This window comes from Miscanthus floridulus, chromosome 18 (genome assembly GCF_019320115.1).
Source record: "Miscanthus floridulus cultivar M001 chromosome 18, ASM1932011v1, whole genome shotgun sequence".
NCBI classification, from domain to species: domain Eukaryota; kingdom Viridiplantae; phylum Streptophyta; class Magnoliopsida; order Poales; family Poaceae; genus Miscanthus; species Miscanthus floridulus.
Genome location: NC_089597.1, coordinates 31,103,775 through 31,126,418, shown reverse-complemented (window position 1 = coordinate 31,126,418; position 22,644 = coordinate 31,103,775). Strand labels below are relative to the sequence as shown.

General features: G+C 39.9%; 1 pseudogene; it reads right to left on the bottom strand.

The window, feature by feature from the left end:
* Positions 1–731: 731 nt before the first annotated feature.
* Positions 732–9,739, bottom strand: LOC136520988 (uncharacterized; annotated as a pseudogene).
* Between the last annotated feature and the right edge of the window lie 12,905 nt (positions 9,740–22,644).

Below are 22,644 nucleotides of genomic sequence, written 5' to 3'. Positions count from 1 at the left end.
TCTAGGGCCTAAGGATAAAACCTAACAAATATGCTTCCAACTTTTTTAGTCACTTAGAAAACTTGTTGATTTACTAATTTTTTTAAAAAACTATTGGAGATGATCTAAAGCAAATATCCGATCCGCCGCACACAAATTGGCTCTTCATTTCCTGGGTTTTTATACATTGAAAAAATAGATAAATGAGCAGCTCGATCTGAGCTGTGAAATCATGCACGACCAATTATTCCTTTTCTTGTGAGGAGCAACATGATCAATTGCTTCTTGTTTTGCGAGGCAACCATGACATGTTCATTTTCTTGCAAGGCAATACGATCAGTTGTTTGTCAATGTTTGAATGAGAGTTTGCTGAATCAGTTCAAACTGCAAAGTAACTGCCATGCCACTGCCAGAAAAACCCCATTTCAAAGGCATGAACAACATTCATTCAGCTACTGCAGGAGTTGCTAGTGGAACATGTATTGAAGATCAGTTATGACTTAGAAGCAATGCTGGCTGACAATATATTACATTTTCCATTGATCCCCATTTGAAAGGAGAAAAATGCATAAAAAGGTACTTCCTCCATTCTAAGCATAATGTATATCTAGTTGCATAGCAAAAGTCATATACTTAGAAAAGGCAAAAGGACCTATAATTTGAGACTGAGGGAGTACAATCTTGAACGTTAGATAATAAATTTGTTTTACTCCTAGGATGTAGGATCAATCCATGTATGTAGTCTAATTCCCTGGAGGAACTCAAGCTGTTACAGTCCACTAGACTCTTTGTCAATGGTCAATACAAAAAAACTTCCAGGTATCAGGCCTCGATACATTTCTCTATTCACAGTACACACAATGAACGCAGAGCAACTTACCTTTTGAAATTACAAGGACGCATTACATTTAAACTTTGAGGACGTCAAGGTACAAAACTCCCAAGTCAATCCGAGGAAATCGTCTCATGGCTGTTCAGAACCTTATTCCATGCGAATGCTTTCTCAGTCACCAACAATTTGATGATTTGTAAACATTGTGTTCCAGATACTGGGCCAAGATCACCACTTCAGTCTTGCTATCCAACTGGAGAATCCATATATTTGGTATGCTCCTCTTGCTGCTATTTTCACATGACAATTCGAGCTAAATGACCACAGAGAGGTTCGCTAGGTTGCTTTCTCCAGCATGCACTGCATATTACTTGACGATAATCAACTCAACAACAGAGTGACAACAGATTGAACTGAGCCATTCTGCCATTGGCACATGCAGCACAGGAATAAAATGCTAAATTGGCCTTCATGTTGGGGCCAGAGTTTTTCTAGTTCTTGAATCATTGGGCTTGCGTTCAGCACTTGACTGTCCCTGTGGCACTTTAGAATTCCTGGTTTTGCTCCACCTAGTTTCAGCTGTGCGAGAAGTGAACGAATGTTGGCTTGTCCTAGATCCTGTGCACTTTGCAGTTTCCGGCTTCAGCTTAGCCCTCACTGACCGAGAAGGAACTTGCGTTTTCTGCATTGAGCTGGCACCCTGTTTATCCTTTTGAACAGATCCTTGCTGGATTTGACTCTGGTCATTACTAACATGAAATTCCCCACAAACAACTGATGCTGAGATACCCTGAACAAGAAATATTTAAACACATAAAAAATCAGAAGAAAAAGGGAAAATTCAAATAAAGAGTAATGAACAGAGAAGAAAATTTCTGACAAATTAAGTATAACCAGGAAAGCAAAACCAATCATGTATGTTTATATTCCTGGCATGTTAAAGCAGAACACAGCAATAACAAAAAATAGAACACCTTTTCCAATGCCATGGCATTTTTTTAAAACAAATCATAATACAATGCCATACTAAGATCATGAACATTATAATACTAATAGGCGTATCTACAAACATCACCTTGTTTTGAATTGGAGAGGCTTCTGGACTCTGAACTTGCTCCTCTTCAGAATCATCCATTTCTTCACATTCAAACTCAACATGCTGGCTATCTTCCTCGGAATCACTTAACTCTTCTTGCTCCATTACAATTCCTTGCATTGATTCTTCATTAGGTTCTTGAATGCAATAATGAGAATAAGAATTTACAACCTCGAGCTCTGGAACATTAGATTTGTCCTTCCTAGAAACTTCATCTTGAACATTTGATCTGCTAAAACTACTTCTGAAGTCATTTGAACCATTTATGACCATTGGAGAACACAAATGAATGTTCAAGTCAATACTTGTCTCCCTCTCAGAAGGGCTTGTGGATGCTTGCCCAGCTGTTGATTGGTCATCTACTGGGACTTCGCTTCATGTTATTATCAGACTGATGGCAGTCAAGGTTATTATCATATTCTGGTACTTCATTATGAACATCAACTTCTGTTCTTTGCAAGAGAGGATGGAAGTCAATAGTGTTAGCATTTACAGTACCATTTTCGGTGGAACCTGTAGTCTGGTTGTTACTTCTCTCAACTCGAACTTTCTCAAAGGGGAAAAGATCATATTTTCTTGACTGATTAATAAGATTTTGAACTGGGTGACTATATGATGAAACATCTCGAGGATACTGAAACAGTAAAGGATGCATCTGCAAATCTTGCTCAGCACCATCTTCTGTAGCATTATCCCTAGAGATCCCATTCTGCTGCAATCTAGAATTAGCTCTGTGATCAGGGAACAGATTTAGCTGTCTATCAGCACTTTCTGTAAAGGAGGTCAAAGGTAGGCACAGGATACATATCCTTTGCTGCATTATCCGAGGTGCCATGAAAGTGTGTTGCGTTCCGATAAAATTCCGCCTGAGATAGGACACGAACAGAAGGGGGAAGGTTCACAGGAGGCAAGTCTGGAGCCAACTTGACCACACAACTGCCTTTCTGTTTACTCAATTGGGAAGCTGGCAGTTGATCCAGAGATCCACATGATACCGCCGGAGCTGCAGTGGAAGATGTTCTCACATATGATGGGCCATCAGAGAGGTGGTACATAAAAGGTATATATGAGGTGGTTACATCAAGTTTCATACCACTTAGTTTCTGGGGTTCAATGTAACCACCTGTAGTACCACATTCTTCATCGAGGCCTGTGCCTGACTGCTGATAAGGCATACTATCTGTGTCTTCCAAAAATGCTTCATTGACATATGAATCATCATCATTTTCAGCATCTTCAGAAGCATTGTTATCAGCCTGTGATGAAAGCATTAAAAATTATGCTCAACGACATCACTTTAGATGGAGACTAAGATATTATTTGAATATCCTACAAGTTAAAGAAACATACTAACCTCTTGCCCACGGCGTGAATCGGGCATGGATACTCTCAGCTTTCTCCTCTTTGCTTCATATGTTCGCCTTCTTTCTTTTTGAGCATCACTTTTACTGTAAGATTTCTGGACTCCACTTGCAACTCTCCATTGACGTTGGAGCAGTGAAGGATCTCTATGTGGCACTACAAACTTCCAAACTGATGTCCAGTCATTTTTGAATATCCTCAGCCCCTGAAATCGCAGTAGGTATGGAAGAAATTATGCGACAAAAATCAAACATGAAAAAAATAAGATAGTCACAAGTTATCACCTTCTCGATACATTCTTTCTCCTCGACTGTCAATGGAGATGCCTTCATACGGCGCACATCCTGCATTAATTCAGATAACAATATAGTTAGTTGGAAGGTTATTATGTTGGGTTTTGCTGAAAGCAGTCAATGAGCTCAAAATCTCCCATCCTGATGGTTGACCATGGTAATACAGAACCAAAGTTCCGCTAGGCGCTCGCCTAGGCGCGCCTAGGCGCGATTAAGCGCTAATCGACGGCCCTCCGCGTAGACTAGGGTGTAGTCGCAGTCCTAGGCGGGAGCAGCGACTAGGCGGCGCAAATCGGCGCCTCGGCAGCGATTCCGCGGCGCGCAAGGCGGCGCGTAGGCGGACGACCCGCTCACGAGCGAAATTTTTGGCCGCCGCGGAAGCGCGCGCGCGCTTATGGCGTCTGGCGCGGGAAAGGATGCGCGCGGGAAGGAGAAGAGGGAAAAGGTCCGCTCCCGCTCGATTCTTGCCTTCCAGGTCGCAGATAGCCGCTCGGCCACTCCCGCTCGTCCTCTCCTCCTGCGACGGCGCGCCGGAGGGAAGCTCCACCCGCTGGCCCCGCCGGTCGCCCTGCTCCCCGCGACCCCGCCTGGAGGCTTGTCCCGGCCGGCCTCCTCTGCCCCGCCTGGAGCAGAGCAGCGCCGGAGAGAGGGGAGTAGAGGAGCGCATCCGGAGAGAGGGGAGGGGTGGAGCCGCGGAGAGGGAGACGAGGCGGAACGAGTGGTGGAGAGTAGAGAACGAGAGGAGCAGCGGTGGAGGGTTTGGGATAAGCCATGCCTGGAGGGGGGACGGGCACATGGGCCGCCTGGTGGGCTAGGCCAGCCCACTTCTTACTCCTCCTTTCTTTTTCTTTTTTCTTTTTCTTTTTCTTTATTATTATTTATATACTACTCTGAGTTTGCAGGAGCTAGGAACATGCAAGAGTAAGCCAGCTAAGAATCAGATATGTCTACTAGCCCTCTTTTTATACTTACTGTGACTCATATATAGTAGTTATATACATATATATAGTTATATACATAATATATATATAATTTATGGCTATATTGTCAAAACACCTAGGAGCGCCTAGGACCGATTACTCCCGACTAGGCGCTAGGCAATGGGTCAGCGCATAGATTCCGCCTAGCGCCTAGCTGAACTTTGTACAGAACATGGCAAAATCAACCCAACCCATACCAGTATCAGAACAAGGGAACACACAGACAAACTCTTCCACAACATATATATACATGCTCTTTGAAAAAAATCTAGTAGCCAGAGGTTGAATAATATAGCTCCACACACAAGCAGAGCAACACGTGCCGCTAAGAGAGTAGTAAAAAAACATCTCCAGTTTGCTACTGAGTACATTATTAAATATGTGATTTGTCCACAAATCTTGCCAATAAATTTAAATAAAATACTACTATTTTGTTGGCATGTAAGCAAAATGGTATAGATATCAGAATGAGATAGATAAAAATTATCAACAGTGTAAGTGCTGCGGCAGAAACTTCACTACGTACACAATACAGGATTTTATAAAGCACTCTCTTCAATGTTTAAATATCAGTTCAAAACCAAAACTTCAATACTACAGAATATGGAATGAGAACAACATACTGCTATTTATTAGCATGAACTGTTAATCTGTTACACTACTATGCAACTCAATGGACAACTTGACCATAATGTTGAATATTGAACCCTAAAAGGCACATAAAAGTGAATTCAGCATCTTATCTTCCAGTAAATGAAGAAGGGCAAAATATTTACCTTAACTGGATTATCAGGAGCTTTGGAGGAGCTACGATTCTTTTGTCTCACAAATATCTGCACCAAAGAAATTATTTCACTCAGCAGGCATAATACACAAGCCCAGAACAAGGAATTATTAAAGATCATGATCAACTAACAATTTAAGACAACAACTAAGCAATAGGCATTATAGAAATTGAACAAACAGTCTCAGGTTGTGATTGTATGCAGAGATTAGATGAAGGATTTTCCCCCTTCGAATAAGCAGGAGAGCTGCGTGTTAATTCATTAAGAAAATTAAATGAAGGATTTCATCTAAGCTTACTTGCTTGTGCGGTCAAAAGGAAAGCAAAGTAAATTGGCAACGAGACCTTTGTGACAATAAATGTTCAGACTTCAAAATCTTTATTGAAAAAATACCCTGCTTTGGCAGTACTGAGAGCAGACATCAACTTTAGGCCAAGAGTTAATGCCAGCAAGGTCAAAAATGTTATTGCCATGTCAATACAGTCAAAACAACTCCTTTTTCTATACTGAATCCTTGAAGGCGTTTCATGTCCTTCATTACTCTCAATTTTCTTTTGTTAGATTAAAATAAAAAGAAACTATTTCATGACATGTCAATCTTCACCAAATAGATGATAAAAAGAGCTGTTGATTTGTGCCTGACAAATCATAAAAGGAAACTTTTGGATCTTGAAGAAAAATTTGCAATAAAAAGGAGTAACCAAAAAAATACCTGATGCTTTGATTTACAAGGAAGAAAGCGCTTTTGTATTGCTTCCCAGTCATTATTATATTCCAGAATTCCTAGAGCTAACAATCTGCAGGCAGATAATATACTAAAAAATTAACCGAGAAAAGAAAGTGACAGGCATCATATCAGCTATACAATTGAGGAGGGCACCCTACATGATGTCCTTTAGGAAAGTGGTAATAACAACAAAGCAACCATGATACAATTAACCATACAAAAGGAGGAAACCTTGAGGAAAGTTGAAAACAAAAAGATGAATGGAATAGCTGTGATACAGCAGATGAGGAAGTAAACACATAAGTTGCATAAACCAATATCACTAATACAGAAATAAAAAAAGTATGCAGTTCAACAAAACCAAATTATTCAGCTTTCTTGATTTTCTATGTTTTGAAGTCAAGATGGCAAGGAAGCATGCACGAATTCTATTTCAAAATAAATCTTGGAGAAGATGCAAAACACACCTGTCCTCTGCATCAGTGAAAAACACTCTATTGGCCATAGGTGAAGGAGGTGGCTTATGAGGACAGAGTGCAAAATTGAAAAGTGAAAAGAATCTCTGTGCTAATCTTGCAATGTCAGCAGGAACAAGAGCAACTGTGCCCCTTTTACTACGCTCAAGCAGGGTAGCAGCCAACGATTTCTTCTGCTGCAACTGCCCAGATGAAGGAGATGATGCTGTAGGCACACTATTTGATCTATCTTGAGAAACATTATTCACTTCTTTGCAACTGTTAATCAATGGTGAAGGAAATAGGGGCTCTTTCCTGCGGGTTTTGTCAGCAGTGCCATCCACATGACTTCTTCTATACTTCACAACAGCTGTAAATTCAATATGCAAGCAAAGTTACCAATCAAGTGGTGACAAACAAAAGAAGCAAAGTATAAAAAATCGGCCCATGTACCAATCTTGAACTTACCAGTTGCGACATCACTTAAATAGCTGAAGGGCCAACTCAAGCGGTGCGACATCAAGGATGGATATAACAGGACTCTTGATTAATGGCATCCATTGGCATTCCAAATTTTCAGAAGAAACAAAACTAGATGAGAGATGCCGGGATTCCAAAACGATATGCTGTTGAGGAGCACTCCTAGCCAATGCTTGATCACGAAAGCCAACCAACTCAACTATCATCTTTTTGACATTATTAGCCACATCTTGTTTAGACGAATCAAGAATACATAGGGAAAATGTTTGGATAAGGAGCTGAACATGCTCATATATCATCACATGCAGTTGCCCGAGTTGTTGATCAGTAAATCCACATGCTAAAGGTGCACACGGTACTGAAACCAAGGATGAAGGGGAAAGGGCATTATGGGTAGGATATTGCCATCCAAAAGCATGAGCAGGAGTCACCAATGCAGATGGAATATATGGCAGAATTGGTCTAAAATTAGTTTTATCGGATTCCTGATGATAGCTATGAGCCCCAGACAACTCGGTAAATGGCCGCCTCTGCCTAGTCTGAGGCCTTCGTCCACCTTTCTCTTTCCTATGATTTGTGTCGTCATAGTTCTCAGCATTTTCATCACCATCACTTTCTAGGGCCTCCTCAATCTCGAGCTCAAAGTCTGCATCATTATCATCTTCATCCTGGTTTTCGTCCCCCTGGAATGCCTGTGTGTCATTGCCTATACCAGACAGGACAGAAGCAAGAAACTTGCGGTATTCCTCTTCTTCATCAACATTTTGCAGACCGCTATCGTCATCTGATTCCTGGAGAAAGGTCTCCAATTCCTCAAGTGAATAGTTTGCTAGTGAGTATCTTGCCCTCGTCCGTCTGCAAATTGCATCTTCCTCGCTAATTTCGAGAGATAGGTGATAAGGGTTTTGCACTGTTGGAGAGCAAGCAGCTTCGCTTGCTAAAACGTCTTTTTCCAATCCATTCTCAAGATTAACCTGGGTAGACTTTTCTTCTGGAAATATTTCGTTGACAAGACCTTGAGATGACAGTCTATTTTGAGGAAGTGCACTGTCACTTGTATTTTCATTAACTACACTATTCTGCAAATATGTCTGGCCACTTGGTCGATTGTCAGAACTATGTACCTCGCATTCTGCTTCTGATGTAAGGCTTGATGAGGTCTCAGACGGAGATCCTTCCCTAAGGAAAGGGCTAAAATCTATGTCATCCTCCTCCACATCATCATCAACTTCCATATTTGATGATGCAATAGTGTTTTAACCAAAACAGTAGGATTCCTACAACCTACCACCCATAAAGTGTAAAAACTTGTGTTAGGATCAATACAATGTGTTGCACTTTGCAAGAAAAAGAAAAGATGAGCATGCAGAGGCAAGTCAGTAAAACTATAGCATAACACAAGGATATGAACAAACACCCATGTACGATCAAAACTTGGGTTACACTTAACACCGACATAACCATGTTTTATTGGCACATAGAAATAACATAGTTGCAACATGTTTAAAGTGACTCTTTATAGCAGATGTCAGGCATAACACACTCATCCATATTTCGAAAATATGAAGTTTTGAAATAAGCCAACTTTAAGGCAAACATCTAAATCTAAAAAAACCAAAATGATCGCATCATAGGTACAATACAATACAATACAATATTAAACCATAAAAAGAAATATCATGAATACCAATGATGACCTAAAGCTTCAATATCAGAGAATGTAATGTGCAAGATTGTGAAACATAAATTTAAAGGTAAGATGGTCAGATTATGCAGAAAGGATATGACTGCACAACAATGTTTATTTCAACCTGTAGGTTTGGTGGGGGGTTTGTGTGGTTCTTTTGTAAGGGATCTCACCCCGTGTTTTGTTCTCTTCTTAATATAATGATACACAGCTCTCCTGTGTGTTCAAGAAAATTAAATTTAAACCATAATAATCCAGATAATGCCTTTTAAAAAAATAATAGGAACTGTGGAGGATAAGCAAGCCAGTGCAGCCTTCTGTAGGTAATAGTTCTGTTCTGACATGAACTTAACCGAAATGAGGACCTAACAAAATGTCAAATCAAAATCCACAACTTGCCACATTGGTGCTCTTTCAAATGTCGCAATTCTTAACACAAAACAAAAGATGTAGCAAAATAGCATTAAACCATTGCAACAACCTATTTTCTCGAGATACTAACAAAACGGGGTCCGTGAGTCGGGCACACACCAGAGGGTAGCAATATGCCAATATTGATCTGAGAATAGCAGGGGTGTAGACTCCAGATAGATGAGCAGATTGTGGCAAGGGGCTGACTTAGGGTGAAAGACCCGTTACTTTTCAGGAGAACAAACTGCACCGGCACCACAATTGGGCATTAAATAGCGTGCCATCTATCGATCCTGCGAGCTAAAGATGAGGAACACGAACCTAATCGAACCATGGATGGATGGATTGGTCTCCTAGAGTATCACTACACCACGAAATTCTGCAGCAAGCCCACTGGAGATAGAAGGGTTTCAGAGTTGGTTAGAAGCCGGAGACATCGGCCCCAAGCAAATAGGGTTACTTACCGAGGGAAGAAGAATACGATCCACGCCCAAGTGGGTGTCGACTTCACGCCCCCAGACCAGGGTCGTAGCGACCCCGCTCCCGCAGAGGCGGCGGACTGAGGAGCGGCGCCGCAGCAAGGCCGCGCCGGCGTCGAGCTCGGCCCCGCCGGAGAACTGGGTGGGCGCGTGCAGGATTTTTTTTTACTAGGTACGCGCCCGTGCATTGCCTGAGGACGACTAAAATTTTATACTAAAAACACAATATAAGATAACAATAGTGTAAAATTAAATACATACATTAAAGTGATAAAATTAACGTAAGAACGCGGCGTCGCATACTCACAAACTCTATTATATAGATCTTTCTATAATGCAACTACGATAATGTTTTATATTGGCAGGAAAAAATATCTGATATCTGTTTCTTTCGTACGCTAATAAATCCACGAACTCAATGTCATTGTATACACAGGTTCGAGTATATATGTAAATATTAGTGTCTGTCACATAAGTAACACTATGTGTCTTGAAAAAATCTCTCACAAAATCTTAAAACAAAATATGTTATACTCATCGTATAAATATGTGTTGCTTTAGATCTATTCCACGCAAACATATACTGTAAAATAAGAAGTGAAAATTTATATAAAAAATAAAACAAAAAATCAGATTTATTAAGATTGATGTCTTATATATTGTATAACCAAAAGTAGCTTTTAGCCTTTTCAAATTTCACAGCACCGTCAGCCCTACTTTTGGGTGTATTTGGGCCTTGTTTAGTTGGCGATTTTTTTTTTGAGAAATGGTACTGTAGCACTTTCGTTGTTATTTGGCAATTAGTGTCCAATCATAGTCTAATTAGACTTAAAAGATTCGTCTTGTGAATTTTGTCTAAACTGTGTAATTAGTTTTATTTTTTATTTATATTTAATGCTTCATGCATATGTCCAAAGATTCGATGTGACGGAAAATCTTAAAAAATTTTGCAAAATTTTGGGAACTAAACACTACCTTGGTTGCGGAGCTATGACTCCTATAAAAACTACCGCTAGTCTCTTTCGGTTACGAGCGGACCCTAAACGTACTGCTCCTCATCCAAAGTAGGACATTCTCGTTGGACACTAGATGATCAGCAGTTTCGATGCCTCTTTGGCCAGATTGAACGGTTCACAGAGCCCAGACCGCATTGATGGTGACTCCCTTTCCTTCATCTTCAACTACAGATGGTATGCCAATAAAACACTAATAAAAACAAGCGTGTCAATAGATTTCATGGATGATATTCTAACTACCGAAGTATTGAGTAGATAACCTATCCTCTCGTGCTGACTAAATAAACTGAACTGTACTATACTATATTGAAGTGTTCTACACCTTCTGAAATGTGCAACTATAGAAGCCAATGACCACTTACATGGATAGGAAGAGCACCTGCACAACCAAAATAGATAGATACTGAATAAGAAAGTATTTTACTTCTATACTTTTGTACACAAGTAGCACTAAAAAATATGCTAATATGCAGTACATGATTTATAATCCCAACATTCAAAAATGATATTCTAGTAGAATCTGCTTACCACCCAAACAGTGTTAGGAAAAAGAGGTTATGTTGATGCTCAGAACGTACAGCTCAACTCAAAAGGAATTGACATTTCATTCCTACTGTTGATATCTTGATATCTAAGTATTGTGTTGTTGATATCAGTTAATATTTAAGGCTGAAAAATTCTCTGTATAATATTTTCCTTATTTTTCATACCTTAAGGATCCACGTTCACCACCTATGCACGCGGTCGCACGACGCCTGGACCGCCCTTGCCGAGCTTGTCCTCGTCGCGCCATCCTCAAAGCTCGACGTGAACACTGAACATCTCATTCCTGCAAAAAAAAGACGATGATATAGCAGTCCTGTGAAGCATCTTAATATAATTCATTAATTGGACCAAGATCCAACTATCCAAGAGCTATCTAGTCTACAAATTTGAAGACAATATATGCAGTCACCCTGAAAACAAAATACAACTCACTTCCATCAGCTTGCTTAGGAACGCCCCCTTGAAAACTTCTATTAAGTGCAGTGCGCCACTCAAACTGAATTTAGGAACACGCCATTTTTCACGTAGCGTGTTTGGCCAACGCCCACTTCATCGGAAAGCTATAATTCCGTCATGGAAACAATTGAAAAATCAAGGCACACAAAACTACAGATCAAGGGAAAAATCCAAGAGACAAAAAAAGGTAATCAACACGGCACGGCAGTGGCGAGCTCACCTGGCACTAGGCGTGCGCCGTGGTACGTCTGGTTCGAGGTCGGCGGGGAGGCCGAGGAAGCCGCCGAAACGGTCGTAGGTGATGTGCAAGATGTGTGGCACGTCCGTGGGTTGCCCAATCTCTATCCACTCCTCGTCGTTGTCCTCCTCCTCGTGATCATCGTCATCAACACCCACGGTGCCAATGCTGCACATCACCAGCGACTCCGCAGCACCCCTACGACGGCGCCCACCAACCCTCCAACTCCTCCTCTCCCCGCCTAGAGCATCATGCCATCATCTAACCATTATTCTGCTGCAGAACCTAACCATTTTGAAAACATGTTATATTGATTTTTGAGTGAACTCAAGTAATCATAATCTCAACAAATATTTAATTCAAACATCAGGAAGGACTTAAATTGGATGTACCTCGACAGCAATCAAACAATTGACAAGATAACTACAACAACCGAGCATTTCCAAGAAGCAACAAATATGGCACTAAGTCGACAGGACTAACTAGAGGACATAGATGTCATGAGGAGACAGTGACAAACATGGCATACATTGGCGAGTACAGAATCACATGCCCCACGACAGACAGCAAAGAACCAGATCAATTTCAATTCTAAATACCCTGCTCAACAAGGTCACGAAGCACCATCCCCAGCCTATAAGCACTACTTACAGAGAAGCAATCTGATTTTTCATCAATCCATGCCACAAAATCCTTGGCGAGCAAGCTATGGAAATGGTCCACATCTGCCTCAGGACACCTTGCCTATAAGCCCATAATTTTGTTTCATGGGATACTCTTCAGTTTTGCTAGAATGGGAGTTGTATTTTCTATTAACAGACATTTATGGTTTTAAATGAAGGAGTTATATCAGGACACCTTAATCGATGATGATCATTTCTCATTTAGATATAGCTATAAATGCAGTATATTTATTCTATCGACATTCAACTCTAGCCTACCCCTAACTTGCTTGGGACTGAAAGACTATGTTGTTGTTGTTGTATTTATTCTAGTCGATGGTTGAGAAGAAATGGAGAATTTTGTAAGAATTTTGAGCTGAATATTTTTAGGAGGATGCTGGAGCATTTATGATTCAACCCTTACTGAGTGATAGATGGAGCAGCGGTGGTAGTGCCTAAGCGATGGGATTAGGGGAGGATTTTGAGTGATGGGCGCGACGGAGCAACCATGGTAGTACCACAATGGTAGGATTAGGAGAGGACAGGTTTGATGCAGCGGCATTTAGAGCCATTAGTCATCGGTTAAGGAGGAAAATGTTACAAAAAAACGATAGTGCTAGCGTGATGTTCGGAATGTGAATATTACAAATTGAATTTTGTGCATGGCTAAAATTCTTATCGATGGTTTACAATCATCAATGTATGCATTCATACAGGACTGGTATACCAAGGTCACCCTTCTTCATATTTTAAATAATAGGTTCGTGATCATGGTTGCTACGAGTTTTCAAATTGAACGATCCTATAAAATTTTTCAGCTAATACATATCAAATTCTAACGATCCTATACATTTTTAGGCTAATACATATATGAAAGAAATGTCTTATATGTACCATGGTTTCCATTTGACAACATGCATAGATAACCGAAACACTTTGTATGGTCAAACGTCTTGTAAGAACAGCTTGCAGTTCACTTCAATTATTGTCCACCATCAATACCTAAGCTATTTAGATTGTAGGTGGATAGGTTCGTGTGCATGTGTTACTATAGGTTTTTAAATTCATACTGATCCTATATATTTTTCTAGCTAATACATATATGAAAGAAATGTCTCATGTGCACCATGGTTTTGATTTGAGTACATGCATAGGTAACCGAGAGACTTTGTATGGTCAAACATCTTGCAAGAACAAGCTTGTATTTCACTTCGATGATTGTCCACCATCAATACCTAAGCTTGTTTAGATTGCAGTGGAGATATGACCTTTGTGAATTGTAAACCTTTCAGATCCATCTTCAAACTAATAGTGCAATATATGAGGAAATCTATGATGCACTACCATAAAACATACATGGTCAAATCCAATCTGTAAGCTAGGATCTTTTACCAGGGCCATGATCAATCTCTATAACTAAATCTACTAAAAGCAATTGACTTATTCAAAATATGGTTCGGTAAATTCAATAGGAACCCATGCAAGGGGAAAACTTTTTCTTGAACCGTAGCAATTTACATTTGGAACATGCTCATTCAACCTTCCTCTTCGTATTTCCATTGCTTTTTTATTTGCACTCTGCAGCCAGCAAAGGACATCTACATACATACAAATTTGAGAGGGCATCACTAAGACTTTCTTTAAATGGGCCAACGAAATCGAACCATCCTACAAGGAAGAAACACTTTGATAAGACACACACACATGTAAGGGCTTGAAAAAAGTAGAAGATTATTTTCTAGTTCAAAGCTCATGGTCCTCCTAATACCGTATGAATCTCTACTGAAAAACATAAGTGCAGGTTTATAGACACAAAATTCCCAACCTAGAACATGCTATGGGTGTGCACTATAACCTTGTATGTGTCATCAAAATTTTTAGGGCTATTAGGGCATTAGTTTAGAGGACTGTAGCTGAATCAAAACCTTGTTAATGTGATGAAACTGTAGCAAATTAACTTCGTAATGTGTGACTGTGTGACTGTGCTTAGCCAATGACAGATAGTTTAGCAGAACCATATATTTGTTTTGGAGTCCTCTCCAAAAGTCCTATCGTACAATTCTTTTTGGACTTTTTTTCCTAGCGCAATCGAAAATAGGATTAGATATTTGGTTGACACAATAGCTAGTAGGTCTTTATACAAAATCATAAGGCTGTCTCCAACAGGAGATCCATCAGGAGACCCAAACCCAAAATGGGTCTTTAACATAATATCCTATAGCCTCCAACAGAGTGCCTATATAGAAGACCCATTTTGGGTGTCAGGAGAGATATAACACAAATTTGAGTATTCTCCCTTCAGGAGATCCCATTTGCAGAAAGGATTTTCTTTTGGGTCTTAGTTGTTGGAGAAGACCTGAAAATGGGTATTGAACCTTTTGCCTAGTAGCGCTACCCAAACGTGGAATAGGTCTTGTATTTTGGGTAACCAGTTGTTGGAGACATGAGCTAGGGTTGAGGAGAATACCTAAGGTGCAGAAGGTGAAGTGACACTGTTAGATGCACCTTGCTAGATAAGGTCCTCTAGTGTTTGCCTTGATGATGCCCTAGCTGTTGATATGTTAGAATGGGTGACAATAGCATTCTGTTACTTCGGGCCAAAAAAAACAACATGCATATGAAAGCAATGTCCGCGGTGCTGTCAGTCTACCAAACATACAAATGGACTGAAAACCCTCAATGTGTATTTGGTGTAAATCCCTATTGCAGGCAATGTACATCAACCCAACTCTTGTATATACCTTATCAGTAGCAACACTTAACTAAGGCATATACATCAACTCATCCTGTTGCTATTAATGACTGCAACTATGACTAATAATTGTAGGGTATAATGGAGTATAATGATCTTGATTTTTTTAGAGAGAGTCTATTGACTCTTTTCATAAGTAGATGGCCTTGACTCTTTTCATAAGAAGATGGCCCTAATCAGGAACCTGACAACAAAGAGTAGAGAGCAACATCCTATATTACGACAGCCAAATGAATGAAGTGCCTACTAGAACACCATATATGTTGGCCATTGCTAATCGATTACTAATCATATTGCTCCGAAAGTTATAAGCAGCCAAAGCCAATTTTTTAAAAAAAACATGAACTATCTATTTATCCCACACCAAATGCCTAACCTAGTTGAATCAATCTATAACCATCATTAATTGTTGAAAGCTCTAGTTTGGTTTTGGTGAATTGATGAAACCCTAAGTGATAACCTAGTTTATTAAGTGATCATGAAATAGGTAGCACACTCCAAGTGGTGAAGCAAATGAAGATCATGACATGATGATGGTGATGCCATGGTGATGATCAAGTGCTTGGACTTGAAAAGAAGAAAGAGAAAAACAAAAGGCTCAAGGCAAAGGTATAAATGGTAGGAGCCATTTTGTTTTGGTGATCAAGACACTTAGTGAGTGTGATCACATTTAGGATCGATAGTCGTACTATTAAGAGAGGTAAAACTCGTATCGAAATGCGGTTATCAAAGTGCCACTAGAAGCTCTAACTCATTGCATATGCATTTAGAATCTAGTGGAGTGCTAACACCCTTGAAAATGTTTATGAAAATATGCTAACACATATGCACAAGGTGATACACTTGGCCATTTACATTGACATAGCAACCTTGTGAGCTTAGTCAAAGCCCTCCCACTCATCTCCATCATTGATTCATCATCTTAGTGAGATTAGGAGAGAATCCAAGTGCATTGCTTGAGTGTTTGCATCTAGAGGCACTTGGTATTCGTGTTTCGCTACGGGATTCGCTTGTTACTCTTGGTGGTTGCCGCCACCTAGATGGCTTGGAGCAGTGAGGATCATCGAGCGGAGGTTGGTGATTGTCTCCGGCTCCGATCGTGGTGATTGTGAGGGGTTCTTGACCTTTTCCCGGTGGAGAGCCAAAAGGTACTCTAGTGAATTGCTCGTGGCTTGTGTGATCCTCATCTTGTGTTGTGCGGCACCCTATTGAGGGTTTGACGTGTGATGCCAATTAGCACGTGAACCTCCAAGAGAGTGAATCACCACAACAAGGACTAGCTTGCCGGCAAGCAAGTGAACCTCGGTAAAAAAATCATTGTGTCATCATTTGATTCTGAGTTGAGTGGTCTTCATTGGTATTCATTCTTGTGATTGATTGGTTCACTCCTCGACTCGGCGGTATAACCATTTTGCTCAATCTCTTTACATTACCGCAAACTAGTTATCAAGCTCTTTAGTATAGCTAGTTGTGAGAGCTTGTTAGTTTGGTTAGTGTGGCTCTTTAGTTAGCCTTTGAGAGCACACTAACTTAGTGTAGTGACATAGCCATTGTGTGATTAGAAAATAGAATTGTTGTAGGTGGCTTGCATTTTTAGTAGGCTAGCGCAACACTTGCTTCGCCTTAAAATTGTCTAACTGGTTTGCTAAGTGTTGTTGTAGAAAATTTTAATTGGCTATTCACCCCCCCTCTAGTCATTAGGACCTTTCAAGTGGTATCGGTGCTGAGGTCACCGTGATTTGAGGCTTAACAATTGTCGGTGTAAAAATAGTTCAAATCAACAACACCAAGAAGTCACCCTAATTTGATGGCTCAAATTATCCCTATTGGAAAGCTAAGATGACAACTTATATCAAGTCTATCAATAGGAAGGTTTGGAAGGTGGTAGAGACAAAGATTGAGATTGAAGATGAAGAGGCTCCCATCGCCGCCGAAGAAATGCCACTCCAAAATAATGGCATTGCTCTTAGTGCCATCCATGATGCTTTGGATGAGAGAACTTTTGAGCAAATCAAGAACATTGAGAGAGCTCATAAGGCATGGAAGAAATTTGAAGAATCATTTGAGGGCACTCAAGCCGTGAAGGGTGCAAAGGCATACATTCTCAAAGAGAAGTTTGCAAGCTTCAAGATGAAGGAGGATGAGAGTGTACCGGAGATGTTCCATAGGCTTTAAGTGCTTGTCAATGATCTCAAAGCACTTTAAGAAGAGGTAAAGGACAAAGACTTCTCCCACAAGTTCTTGAGATGTTTGCTTTCAAGATTTGGCACATTGGTCTCTATTCTAGTGAGAAGTGGTTTGGATACCATGACACCAAACCAAGTGTTGGGAGACATAATGACCGATGATACATATAGAGATGATGATGAGAAGGAAGAAAAGAAGGAGAAGAAAGATGAGAAGAAGGATGAGAAGAAGAAGAGCATGGCATTCAAGGCCACATCATCCAAGGGCAAGGCAAAGCAAGATACATCAAGTGAAGATGATGGCCCATGGGATGATGATGATGATGATGAGAAGATGGCTCTCTTTATCAAGAGATTTGGTAAGTTCAGGATGAAGAAGGGCTACCGTGCTAGAAGAAAGAAATCTTCATCTAAGAACAAAGAAGAGTCAAGAAGGTGCTTCAATTGTTGAAGCAAAGATCATCTTGTTGCTCAATGCCCATACAATAGCGACAAAGATGATGACAAGAAGAACAAGAAGGACAAGAAGAAAAAGAAAGAGAAGAAGGACAAGATTACCTTCAAGAAGAAGAAGGGTGGTTCATATGTGGTCACTTGGGATAGTGATGCTTCCTCAAGTGATGATGATGAGAGTGATGATGACAAGACCACCAAGAAAAAGGCACTTGCAAGCATTGCTATCAATGAGAAGCATTATCTCTTTGATACTCCATCATGCTTCATGGCTAAGACCACTAAGGTACAAATTTATGATGATGGAAGTGATGAAGAACATAATAATGAAAATGAAAATGATAGTGATAGTGATGATGATGAACCTACTAAGGATAAACTATTTGACATGCTAGAAGATGCTAAAGAACACTTTGGCATTAAGAGAAGGGAATGTAAAAGCTTGCGTAAGGAACTAAAAGCCCTTAAGCAAGCCTTTGATGAGCTCAATGCATCTCATGAGAGGCTAGAGGAAGCCCATGAGAAGCTTGGCAAGGCTCACAAGAAGCTTGAAAAAGCTCATTCCTCTTTGCTTAATGAACAAAATAAAAAGAAGCATGTTGAGACTTGTGATTTAGGCTTATCTTGTGATATAATTGATGAATCATTATATATGCCTATCATTGTTGCTCCCGCTAACCCTTCTTGTAGTACTTCTACTTCCACCTCATCTAGTAGTGATGGTTTCACTTGTGATGCCTCACTAGTGGTTGAGAATGAGAACCTCAAGAAGGAGGTCAATAAGCTCACTCACACCTTGGCTAAGGCCTATGGTGGTGAGGACCGCTTGCTTATGTGCTTGGGTAGCCAAAGAGCTTCTCTCTATAAAGAGGGATTGGACTATACCCCCAAGAAAGGTAAGGCGGTCTTTGCTCCTCACAAGACTAGTTTTGTGAAGAACAATGGTCTATTTTGCACTAGTTGCAAGCAAGTTGGTCATGTAGAGCATGAATGCAAGAATAAGAGCAAAAATGCTAATGTATCCTCAATTAAGCTTGATTCTTTCTATATGGTTACCAAGAGTGCAAATGGTGTGAAGGCTAAGTTTATTGGTAAACCATGGATGGGCTCAAAGAAGAAAGTAATTTGGGTACCAAAGAGCTTAGTGACTAACCTTCAAGGACCAAAGCAAGTTTGGGTACCTAAAAAGAATTGATCTTTTTTTATAGGTCAATTACAAAGCCAGAGGAAGGCATTGGGTTCTTGATAGTGGGTGCACTCAACACATGACCGGTGATGTAAGAATGTTTAACTCAATCAACACCAATGGTAATGTTAGTTATGATAGTATCATATTTGGTGACAATGACAAAGGTAAGGTCAAGGGGCTTGGTAAGATTACAATATCCAATGATATGAGCATATCCAATGTGTTGCTAGTAGAGAGCTTGAACTTTAATTTGCTATCCGTGGCTCAATTGTGTGATCTTGGATTCAAATGCATTTTTGGGGTAGATGATGTAGAGATCATAAGTGTAGATGGCTCTAACATGATCTTCAAAGGCTTTAGATATGAGAATCTATACTTGGTTAATTTCAATGCTAATGAAGCTAGATTATCTACATGCTTGTTCACTAAGTCTAGCAGAGGTTGGTTATGGTATAGAAGGCTTGGTCATGTTGGAATGAAATAATTGAATAGATTGGTTAAGCATGACTTGGTTAGAGGCTTGAAAGATGTTATGTTTGAGAAGGATAAGCTTTGTAGCTCTTGTCAAGCCGGCAAATAAGTTGGAAATGCCCAACCTAAGAAAAACATGATGAGCACTAGTAAAGCATTTAAGTTGTTGCACATGGATTTGTTTGGGCCAACACAATACACTAGCATCGGTGGAAACAAATATGGCTTTGTGATAGTGGATGATTATACTAGATACACATGGGTATTCTTTCTAGTGGACAAAAGTTATGTGTTTGCAATATTCAAATCATTTGTCAAAGGCATTCACAATGAGTTTGAAATAACCATCAAGAGAGTTAGAAGTGACAATGGTAGTGAGTTCAAGAACACTAGAATTGATGAGTTGTGTGATGAATTTAGAATTAGACATCAATTCTCGGCCAAGTACACTGCACAATCAAATGGCCTTGTTGAGAGGAAGAATAGAACACTCATTGATATGGCAAGGTTTATGCTTAGTAAGTACAATGTGAGTCAATCTTTTTGGGCCAAAGCTATCAACACGGCTTGCTATTGTAACAACCGCCTCTATTATCACCCATTGAAGGAGAAGACACCATATGAGCTCTTGAATGGTAGAAATCCCAACATTGCATATTTTTGGGTCTTTGGTTGCAAATGCTATATCTTGAAGAAAGGCACTAGATTGGGCAAGTTTAACAAGAAATATGATGAAGGATTCCTACTTTGTTATTCCACTACAAGCAAAGCATATAGAGTTTGGAATTTGGATAGTGGTACTCTTGAGGAAGTTCATGATGTTGAATTTGATGAAACCAAGGGTTCACAAGAAGAGAATGAGAACTTGGAAGATGTTAGAGACATTCAACTTTCAAATGCCATAAAGAACATTGATGTTGGTGAATTGAGGCCTAGGCAAGTGAATGCTGATGAAGATGATCAAGTGCAAGTGCTCTCCAACTCAAATGTGCAAGATGATACAAATCAAGCTAGTGCAAGTGGCTCTCATGATAATGAACAAGATCAAGTGATTACTACATCAGCTCAACCTAATGATCAAGCAAGTGCAAGCAATCAAGTTCCAATCCTCCAACCAACCAATATTACAAGGGTTCATCCATTGGACACTATCATTGGAGATATTTCTAGAGGTGTACAAACAAGATCAAGATTGACTTCATTTTATGAGCACTTCTCATTTGTGTCATCCATTGAACCAAAGAAAGTAGATGAAGCATTGAAAGATGTTGATTGGGTGAATGCTATGCTTGAAAAATTGAATAACTTCACAAGAAATCAAGTATGGGAAGTGGTAGAAAAACCAAAGGGACACAATGTGATTGGAACCAAATGGGTCTTTAAAAATAAGCAAGATCAAGATGGGATAGTAGTAAGGAATAAAGCAAGATTGGTAGCACAAGGCTATACACAAGTTGAAGGTCTTGACTTTGGAGAAACATATGCCCCGGTTGCTAGATTGGAAGCAATTAGAATCTTGCTAGCATATGCTTGTGCCCACAACATCAAACTCTATCAAATGGATGTCAAGAGTGCATTTCTCAATGGTTACATCAATGAAGAAGTATATGTGGAGCAACCTCCTAGTTTTGAAGATGACAAGAAGCCCGACCATGTGTACAAGTTGAAGAAGGTATTATATGGCTTGAAGCAAGCACCTAGAGCATAGTATGAGAGATTGAGGGACTTCCTACTCTCTAAAGGGTTCATAATGGGCAAGGTTGACACCACTCTTTTCATCAATAAGACTAGTAAAGATTTATTTGTGTTGCAAATCTATGTTGATGACATCATATTTGGATCAATCAATGAAGACTTTTGTGAAGAGTTTGGAAAGATGATGGCTAATGAGTTTGAGATGTCCATGATTGGAGAGTTAAGTTACTTCCTTGGTCTTCAAATCAAGCAAATTGAAGAATGGTACTTTTGTGAGTCAAGGCAAGTATATCAAGGACATGATCAATAAGTTTGGCATGAGTGATAGTAAAGCTATTAGTACACCAATAGGAAAAAATAACAACTTGGATAGTGATGCAAGTGAAAATATGGTGAATCAAAAATTGTATCGGCCTATGATTGGAAGCCTACTCTATGTGACCGCATCAAGGCCGGATGTCATGTTTAGTGTATGCATGTGTGCAAGATTTCAAGCCTCACCAAGAGAAAGTCATTTGAAGGCTACAAAGAGAATATTGAGGTACTTAAGCATACACAAAATATTGGTTTGTAGTATCCCAAAGGAGCAAAGTTTGAGCTAGTTGGTTACTCTGACTCAGATTATGCGGGATACAAGGTTGAAAGGAAGAGCACCTCGGACACATGTCAATTATTGGGAAGATCACTTGTTTCATGGTCATCAAAGAAGTAAAATAGTGTTGCGTTATCAACTGCCGAAGCTGAATACATATCCGTCGATAGTTGTTGTGCACAAATACTGTGGATGAAGGCCACCTTGAATGACTTTGGAATCAAGTTCAAGAAAGTACCATTGCTTTGTGACAATGAGAGTGCAATCAAGTTAACCAACAATCCGGTTCAACATACAAGAACAAAGCACATTGATGTCCGCCACCATTTCATAAGATATCACCAACAAAAAGAGGATATTTGCATTGAGAGTGTAGGCACCGAAGATCAACTTGCCGATATATTCATCAAACCATTGGATGAGAAAAGGTTTTGCAAGCTAAGGAATGAGTTGAACATATTGGATTTCTCAAATATGTGTTGATGCACCCCCACTTATATGACATGCCTCTCCTTCTAGCAATCTAAGGTAAAAGTTGATTGGCATGGCATACATCCTTGCTAAGGACATGTTTAGTGCATCTAGACATCTTTCACATTTAATAGGCTCATTCATGAAAATCAAATGAATTTGATGATTATATGGTACCACTATTGCTTCTATGCTTATTTGATCTAGTGGTAGCATGTGACATGTTTGTGGGCTTGTAAACCTAATGTTTGATCTAGAAAATGAGCTCTAAGTGTTTAACTCAATATGGTACAAGATAACCCTTATTTGGAGGTGTGAAGAAGCTTGTCCTTGAATCAAACCGAGTTAAAT